General features: G+C 42.2%; 1 non-coding gene across 1 annotated transcript; it reads left to right on the top strand.

The window, feature by feature from the left end:
* The first annotated feature begins 2,438 nt into the window (after window positions 1–2,438).
* On the top strand, window positions 2,439–2,520 carry trnas-gcu (transfer RNA serine (anticodon GCU)). Its single transcript has one exon. It is a non-coding gene; the product is annotated as a tRNA-Ser (tRNA).
* The last annotated feature ends 7,311 nt before the right edge of the window (window positions 2,521–9,831 follow it).

The raw sequence follows: 9,831 nt of genomic DNA on the forward strand, positions 1-9,831 counted from the left end.
TTAAAAAGCAGAGTTCATAGTATAACTGTAAAATCTTTAGGTCACCCTCAGTGGGAGCATTGTGTGTAATCCTTGTCCTCATTCTCCACCAAAATCATGTAAAGCAGTTAGAAAGGGCACAGACGCTGTTCCCTGGATAGCAAGATATTAGAAAGTCAAGTGGCGTTGTTTACTGAGACATAATTTATCAGAAAGGATACAATAGGTTTAATCGGGATGATAGAAAGAATGAATGAGTTTACTCACGAGATTTGGGAATACTAGAGCAGAAACACACAAGTTTTTATGAAAACAAATGAGATTTTCACATAACGCGAGGTTTGAATGACTAAATCAGGGAAATTCCCTCTTTCAAGTGGAACAATAACTTTAGTTAGAGCTTCAAAACCATGAGTGAATGATTAAGAAAGGTTTGGATGAGAGTTTCTTCCACTCAATGGAATTATTTAAATCGTGAATGACTTTCCAGAAATAAAGTGTCGAAGCTGATTTCACAGTCTTTCAAAAGATACACGAGCAAACATACAAGGAGGGAATTTACCATTGAGAGAAAGGCAGTGTGGTTGCGTAACAATTTCGAATTTGGTTGAGTTCGGAAACAAAGACATTTCATGAATGCGTACAACTGAATAAGATTGAATATAAAATGTTCATGGATTGGTAAGGTGTGATGTATTATTCAAGGTGAAACTGTAAATGGAGCTGATATCTTAAAGTAACTGCAGAGATAAGTTATATCCTAATGAGTATGAATTGAATCGTCACTTGGAGACGCAACACCTACTTTAAAGATTTGACCACATTCACATGATGTTATGTATATTTCATACATTCTTAACTCGACCCAAGAAATCCACCAGGAAGACTCTGTCCTTTTGTATTGTTCACCCTCTGCACTTCTCTGCACCACGCCATTGAAGATAAAATATGCTCAGACCAAAATTCAATTCAATACAATATTCAAACGGTCCTATGTGATTTCTTTTGTTATTATTGCAACAACCTTTGTGGGTTTGCAATAAACTGTGTAACATGAAACCAGTTCAACATCTATTTTCCCGGAATTTAAAGCAGTGCACATGGGAAACGCTATCCATCTGCTGAAAAATCACCTTCGGCTCTTTCTCCACACATGTCTTTTCACTTTTTACATACTTGCAGTATGTTTGTTGATCAAGGAGTCATTATCCAGAAAAGGTCGTTTCTCAATCCACAAACACGGGTATCTTCCCATAAATTTGGCTTTGCACAATATCACCTTTTATCCGTACCCCTCAACACGACGACAAATTGAAGCTGCTCCATGTGATGCTCAAACGTCAAACTTCGGCACAGCACAGCCCACTATACTGGAACAGAGGTACCGTGCACTGGTCACCTGTAGCACAAGAGCAACACATTAATGCTTACCTCCACGTTCCTGGGTTTACCTTAACGTTTGGGAAACCGAATTTCTCTGATTCCATGGATAGTAACTGGGATTATAGGATCATCTTCACCAGTGGTTCTGACCCCGAGTGAGTAAAGTGGTGAGCTACCCATTGCAAAGATGGGTAGATTGTTGAAATATACAATTTCGACATTTGCCATCAAATTCCTAAGTGTAAATCCCCTCTGAATTCTTTCACCGCAGTCCGCTGTTTGGGAAGTCTTCCTGTTGTGGGAAATGCACTTCCCCGTGTGTCAACTGCTGCTCCCAGCATTCGCTCTGGCACTGCACTCATTTTCCTTCTGACACTTGCTCACTGTGTTGCTGTGATCATACAGTGACTTGGTGTCGCACGGCCCAGGAAAATTATACAGATCAAGGGTTTTGCATTGTTGAATTCAATTGTCAGTTTAGCCTTATTTAGGATTTTGAAATTGTCTGTCCTGTACACAGGTGCGTGTCAAACATATCTGTGTGGAAGAAAGGTGTTCCGAATAATGACTTTGAGCACTATGCACTCTCCTCCAATCTGGCAAACAATTCCTCACAGGCAATTTAATAGACAATAGACAATAGGTGCAGGAGTAGGCAATTCTGCCCTTCGAGCCAGCACCACCATTCATCATGATCATGGCTGATCATCCTCAATCAGTATCCTGTTCCTGCCTTATCCACATAACCCTTTATTCCACTATCCTTAAGAGCTCTATCCAACTCTTTCTTGAATGAACACCTCCTGCTGTCTCGGATTCTTCATTCCATTGACTTCAAATCTTCACAGAATTCAACAGACCTTGTTACATAGTCATTTCTTCATTTTTGTTCAGACCACTGTGAGCAGAGTGTCACAGTGGGAATGCGCTTGCCCCAGAACCCAGAGGTCAGACCATAGTCTTGGAACAGTACTGTGCTATTTATCATTTCACCAAAACAAGGGAGAAATATCTGCTGCTCTGCATAATTTATGCAATTCACTTATTGATAAGATTATAGGAGTTTAGGTCTGTATGACGAGGTGGCCGAGAGGTTAAGGCGATGGATTGCTAATCTATTGTGCTCTGCACGCGTGGGTTCGAGTCCCACTCTCGTCGGTGTTATCGGTGGTTTTCAATGTTGCTATTTTTGGATGATCACAGCTGTCTTACGGAAATTGAAACTGCCATGTCAGTTTGTATGCATCGACGCTATCATAAAATCTCAAAGAATAATTTGGTTCTGTTGCCTAAACTGCATTGAAATGTAGATTGCATTGGGATATTGAAAAGGAGCGCGACTTTCTTTTTCAAGTCAAGCTGCTGTGACCTTTTATCATATGAAAGAGATCCAGGAAAACCAAATAACAAGAGATGTGAGGGGCATGTTTATGCAGTGGGATTCTTAATGAGTGTTTTGTCAAATGAAATCTGGAGCAGGTTGAGTATAAGTGATTCATCTTGGTGAGAAGAGCACAAAATAATGGAGATATTTCAAAAGGAGCAGGGCGTGGGTGTAGGGGCACCGAGAACTAGCTGTAAATGCACAGTAGAGAATTGCCGATGTGGGTGCTGTGCATGGGCACGGAAAGACTTACACATTGGTCTCGCCCTCGCCCCTTGCTCTCGCCATTGAGGAGTGCTGGACATAAGGCCCAAACACAAGATGTGGGAAGCGAGCTCGCTCTCGTTATGCACACACTGGATGCATCACATTGAACTATGAAAAACTGGAGAAGTCAGCATATTAACTTTAGGGACTGAACCTAAACTGTGCATCAATAACCGCAGATTCATGCAGCATAAACATGAAAAATGATTTAAAGTGTCTTTATACGCATGTCATTAACAGACGTTTCGTTATAATACCCGTGTGGTTGAAAGAATAAGGCACCACATTTCAGATTGATGACAACGTAACCAATTTTGTTTTGAAACTGAGACCAATTTGATCATTTTACACAGTGAACAAGTTTATTTTAAATAATGCAAACCACATTCCCTTACCTGGAATAAAAGTGTGATTACATTACAAACATTTTCCTTGCTCAGTCGCAATTACTCAACATGAAAAATAGGATGTAATTTTTTTTATTGAGCATACATCAATTAGCACCATTATCTATCTTCGGATTGACTGCAATATGCACATGCTAAATAAGGTTTAAGAAAGAATGACATTTGGAAATAATGATTCTGTGGTGACTAAAATTAATATTATGTTCTCATGATGTGGATTTCCCACCAATGGCTGCAGTGGTAGAAATGTTCAGTGGGTAATATTTCTATGATGGTATAGAGGTGTGTGATCTGCCAGGGATGGGAGCTCCCACTTCATCTGGAGCAGCGTCTGTTGACATGGACCAGGGAGCATTGTGACATCAGTCTGGGAGTTCCAACCACACTTGGAGCAGTTTTTATTAACATTGAGCAGCAGGGAGCATTGGAACATTAGACTGAGATCCAGCCTCACCTGGAGCAGCCTGTATTGACATGAAGCAGCAAGGAGCATTGCAACATCAGACTGGGAGATCTAACCTCATTTGGAGCAGCTTCAGTTGACATGGAGCAGGGAGCTTTGCAAGATCCGTCTGGGAGCTCCACTCTCACCAGGAGCAGCTTTTAATGACATGTAGCAGCAGAAAGCATTGGGACATCAGAGTGATAGATCCAACCTCAACTGGACCGCTTCTATTGACATGGAGCAGGGAACATTGGGACATCAAACTGTGAGCTCCAACTTCAAGTAGAGCAGCTTCTATTGAATGGAGCAGCAAAGAGCACTGAGAGCACTTGGAGCAGCTGGTATTTACATGGAAGAGGAGGGAGGATTGGGACATTAGGCTGGGGGAAAGGATAATCAACTATTTTAATCTGAAGTAATATATGATTCAACGACTCTGATAATTAATTTATGAAGAATCTTTCCCGGGGAAATAATTAGATATTAAAGACAAGTCCTGCAAATATTCAACTCAGGAAAACGCATTGGTACAGAGAGAAATGGGAGTGATGTTTCATGTCTTTGTCTTTTCTTTCCTGGCCGACTCTGCACTGGTTTACATCACCGGAAGGACGTTTTCAGTCATTTCATGTTGTTCAGTTTCCTGCAAATACGGACAGATCATTAACGTAATCTAAAACTGAAAATTAACAGGAATATGCGATGTTATGATTAGGCTGGAGTATACCTCAAATTATTTTGAAAACGCAGCAAAGTAAGTTGCAATTTCCTTGATCAGCAGTGACCTCATTGATTGGCTGATCAGATTGTGAATGGTCGTTTTTTGAGGACAATTTGAAGTGAATCAATGATGGTGATTATCTTTGTTCTTTGTTCACCTTGTGACTGTTACTGTTATTGCTCATGTCCTTGTTACCACCACAGCTCTGTAGCGTGTAAAATCTCAGCTGTGCATCTGGCCAGTGGTATAACCATTCATATAGCTGGCTACCGATCAGGCGGTTGTAAGTGCGATTTTTACTTGGCGCAAGCACATTGTGGAGATTCATCACACATACAAACTAATCATTTTTGTTCCGCTGAGGTGGATAATATGTGAAATTTTCATCTCCACGAACGAAAATTCTTTCACTGTCTTCGATGAGTTAAACATTACCAAGAACAATCAGAGTAAAAATCACACAGCACCAGATTGTATCGAACAGGCGGATTTGGAAGCACCAGTGTTCCATGCACTGCTTCTTCATCAGGTATTTGTCAACTGTTGGAATCTAAAGTGGCTTTGTGTGATTTTAAAATTTGGCCACCCCAGTCCAACATCAATATCTCCAAGTCATGGGTACCATCGACACCACGAACGGTCTGTTAAAGTCCAGATGATCTTCCAAAAGATCGCGCATATTGACACACACACCAAGTTTCTGCAGAAAAACACCCACCTGGTGAAGGAGCGGCTCTCTGGAAGCTAGTGCTTCCAAATAAACCTGGTGGACTATGCCCTGATATTGTGTAATTTTTAACTTTGTCTACTCAACTCAAACACTGGCACTTCCATATCATAGACAACATCAGTCATGTCCCACCGTTGTCAGAGAAGGCAAACCTGGAATAGCCCAATACATTGCTCATAGGTACGTTTCGTTTTCAGAAACCAATGCACTCAATCGCTGCAGCTCCTATGTATGAAAAGCACAGAAAAGAAATAGCTGAGACTCCGTTTTTACGGTATTTTGAAACTCTTTGGGAAGTGGAATCAGAGGAGAATGAAGGATTAACTGTCCGACTGTGCAGAGAGAGGGAAGACATTTTCCCTTCTTTGAAGAGCTGCGGTATTGACTGATCGAAGGGATGAAACAGATTCCTGGTAGAGCTGCGCTCTCTGCATCAGGAACAAGAAGTCCTGATTTCCTGAACGGTAATGAAACCCAGGCCACTCAGTTAAAGCGCTGAATACCAACCACTAGACCACCAGGGATGAGGGCAGAAGAAGTTGCACCGTTTTTTCAAAACACAGTTTTTGGAATTATGTCACTGCAGATATGTTTCCCCTCAAAAATTATTGAATTATTGAGTGTTTACAGCACAGAAATGGGTCCCTTCATCTCATTTCCCAGCACTTGGTCTGTAACCTTGTAAGCTCTGACGTTTCACCTGAATGCTAATTTCTCTGGAACGTTTTAATCTTGTAAAACACAATAAATGGGATTAAAGTTTGAGATGGGAACTGAACCCCATTTTTACCCATAGACTGAAGCACGCAGACACATTTCCCCAAGTGTGACACAGTCCTCGGGAGAAAACAAGCAGAAAGTAAGATTTCAGACTTGTCCGATGTTGTCCCATTTCAGAGTTCAACACCAGTGTCTGGTTACAGCAAAGAAAGGAAGCATTCAGCCCCTCCCGGCCCAGTGTTCCTTGCCCATTGTTTCCCCATTACTCTGTAGTTTATACTGCCTCACCTCGTTCTTGCTGCCAAACTTGATCACTGCTCACGCCCGCTATTTCCTGTCCTGCCGAACGGTTTGCTTCAAGTTCTTGGAATGAAAAACAGGAATGGCCTATTTCAAGCACTTCTCTAGTTTACAAGGACAGTGTTATCACCACTGACCAAGCACATTGCCAGCTTAGAGAGAAGGTCTCATCCTTTAGAAACTGAAATGCAAAGATGATTGGATAGCCTCAGTATTGCAAACCAACCAATAAGACCGGAATAGGGCGAGGGGATCACGCACAGAAGGATGGGAGAATAGAATGGCGAATCTCATGGTGTCCAGGGTGGTGTTGACAGAAATCATTCCTGGTAGTATAGTGATGAGGATTCAGTGATTTCACTGTCATGACTTGTTAAAGGTTAACGTTTACTGTAATCAATATGAAATACTGCCTGACATTTCGAAGCAGAATGATGTTGTGCAGCAGACAGAATCGTTTCCCTGCATGAACTAATAAGAGAGCTCAGAAGAGCCAGGGGGAGACATGAGAGCCAGGAGGAACATGAGAAGTTGTTGGCGGATAAGATCAGGGTTAAGCCTAAGGCTTTCCATAGGTATGTCAGGAATAAAAGAATGACGAGAGTTAAATTAGGGCCAATCAATCAGTGGGAAGTTGTGTGTGGAGTTAGAGGAGACATGGGGAAACACTAAATAAATATTTTTGACAGTGTTCACTATAGAAAATGAAAATGTTGGCGAGGAAGATACAGAGATACTTGCATCGAGACTCGAAGAGATTGAGGTTCACAAGGAAGAAGTATTAGAAATATTGCAGAGTGTGAAAATAGACAAGTCCTCTGGGCCGGATGGGATCTATCCGAGGATCCTCTGGGAAGCAAAGGAAGAAATCATCATTGTCTACAGGAATAGTGCCTGAGGACTGGAGGATAGCAAATGTGGTTCCCTTGCTCAAGAAGGGTAGGAGAGACAACCCTGGTAATTACAGACCATTGAGTCTCACTTCAGTTGTTGGTAAAGCGTTGGAAAAGGTTATAAGAGATAGGATTTATAATCATCGAGAAAATAATAATCTGATCAGGGACAGTCAGCACGGTTTTGTGAAGGGTAGGTCGTGCCTACGAATCTTATTGAGTTTTTTGACAAAGTGACCAAACAGGTAGATGAGATTAAGCAGGTTGATGTGCTGTATATGGATTTCAGCAAGGCGTTCGATAAGGTTCCCCACAGTTGGCTATTATACAAAATGCGGAGGAATGGGATTGTGGGAGACATAGCAGTTTGGATCAGTAATTGGCTCGCTGAAAGAAAACAGGGGGTTGTAGTTGATTAACATGTTCATCTTGGTGTCCAGTTACTAGCGGCATTCCACAAGGGTCGATGTTGGGTCCACTGCTATTCGTCATTTTTATAAATAACCTTGATGAGGGCTTAGAAGGGTGGGTTAGTAAATTTGCGGACAACACTACGGTCGGTGGAGTTATGGATAGTGACGAAGGATGCAGAAGATTTCAGAGAGACATGGATAGGATGCAGAGCTGGGCTGAGAGGTGGAAAATGGAGTTTAATGTGGACAAGTGTGAGGCGATACACTTTGGACGTAGTAATGGGAATGCAAAGTACTGGGCTAATAGTAAGATTCTTGGGAGTGCAGATGAACAGAGAGATCTCGGTGTCCATGTATACAGTTCCCTGAAAGTTGCCACCCAGATTGACAGGGTTGTTAAGAAGGAAAACAGTGTTTTGGCCTTTATTGATAGAGGGATTGAATTCTGGAATCAGAAGGTTATGCTGCAGCTGTACAAAGATCTGTTACGGCCACATTTGAGGTATTGTGAGCATTTCTGGTCATCGCATTGTAAGAAGGATGTTGAAGCTTTGGAAAGGGTGCAGAGGAGATTTTCTAGCATGTTGCCTGGTATGTAAGGAATGTATTACGAGGAAAGGCTGAGGGCCTTGAGGCTGTTCTCGTTGGAGAGAAGACTGAGAGGTCACTTAATAGAGTCATACAAGATAATCAGAGGTTTAGATAGGGTGGACATGGAGAGTCTTTTTCCAAGTGTGGGGACGGCAAACACGAGGGGTTACAACTTTAAAGTGAGGGGAGATAGGTATAAGACAGATGTCAGAGGTAGTTTCTTTACTCAGAGAGTAGTTAGGGCATGGAATGTTTTGCCTGTAATGGTAGTAGATTCGCCAAGATTAAGTGCATTTAAGTCGTCATTGGAGTGGCATATGAACGTACATGGAATAGTGTACATTACATTACATTACATTACAGTGTGGAAACAGGCCCTTCGGCCCAACAAGTCCACACCGACCCGCCGAAGCGAAACCCACCCATACCCCTACATTTACCCCTTACCTAACACTACGGGCAATTTAGCATGGCCAATTCACCTGACCCTGCACATCTTTTGGACTGTGGGAGGAAACTGGAGCACCCGGAGGAAACCCACGCAGACACGGGGAGAACGTGCAAACTCCACACAGTCAGTCGCCTGAGGCGGGAACTGAACCCGGGTCTCAGGCGCTGTGAGGCAGCAGTGCTAACCACTGTGCCACCGTGCCGTAGGTGGGATGGGCTTCAGACTAGTATCTGAAGCGGTACAACATCGAGGTCCGAAGGGCCTGTACTGCGCTGTAATGTTCTATGTTCTATCTACTACAGTTCCACATCAGCAATGTCACCTGCAATTGACTGAAGTTCAATCAGTTTAAAACAAGAACGGAGGGGGCGTCAGGAAAACGGAATGGGAATAGTGGTTTGTGAGAGTTAACTACATGTCTCGTGGAGCCAGCTTCAATGTAGATACTGAATATCGGTTTTCCTGTTTACCTTGGTATACTGATCACTCCGGATCAGTTACACAATATTCTCAGCCCTTTGTGTGTTGTTCTTTGTACTTTTCACCTCGGTTCAGTGTTCACCACGCTTTTTAAAATTTGGCACATTTTACTCAGGTCCGTTTTGCAGCTTCATATTAAGGCCATAGATTTTAGGAACAGATAGACACCATTCAGACTATCAAGTCCACTCCGCTATTGAATGGTTTCATATCTGATCTGATAACCTTGAACTGCACTTTCTTGCATTTCCCCATAACGCTTGATGTCTTTGCTGCTTGAAGAACTGCCGATCTCAGCCTTATTACACCTAATGACACTTCCTCAACAGTCTTCTGCTACAAGAAATTCCACTGATACAGAACTGTCTGAGAGAATAAATGCTTCTTCGTCTCTATTTTAATTGTGAGATCCGCATTCCAATACGAAGTTAAAAATCACATAACACCAGGTCATAGTCCAACAGGTTTAATGGAAGCAATAGCGTTTGGAGAGCTGCTCCTTCATCAGGTGTTTGTGGAGTACACAGTGGTAAGATACAGAATTTATAGTGAAAGGTTACAGTGTAATGTCACTGAAATTATACATTGGAAAAATACCTTGATTGCTTGTTAAATCTTCCATCTTATGGAACGACTATGTTAGGTTCACTTCTTTCTTATGTAAATA

Source organism: Chiloscyllium plagiosum, unplaced genomic scaffold, assembly GCF_037043375.1.
Source record: "Chiloscyllium plagiosum isolate Xiang-an unplaced genomic scaffold, Cpla_swu_hap1 HiC_scaffold_51, whole genome shotgun sequence".
Taxonomy (NCBI): domain Eukaryota; kingdom Metazoa; phylum Chordata; class Chondrichthyes; order Orectolobiformes; family Hemiscylliidae; genus Chiloscyllium; species Chiloscyllium plagiosum.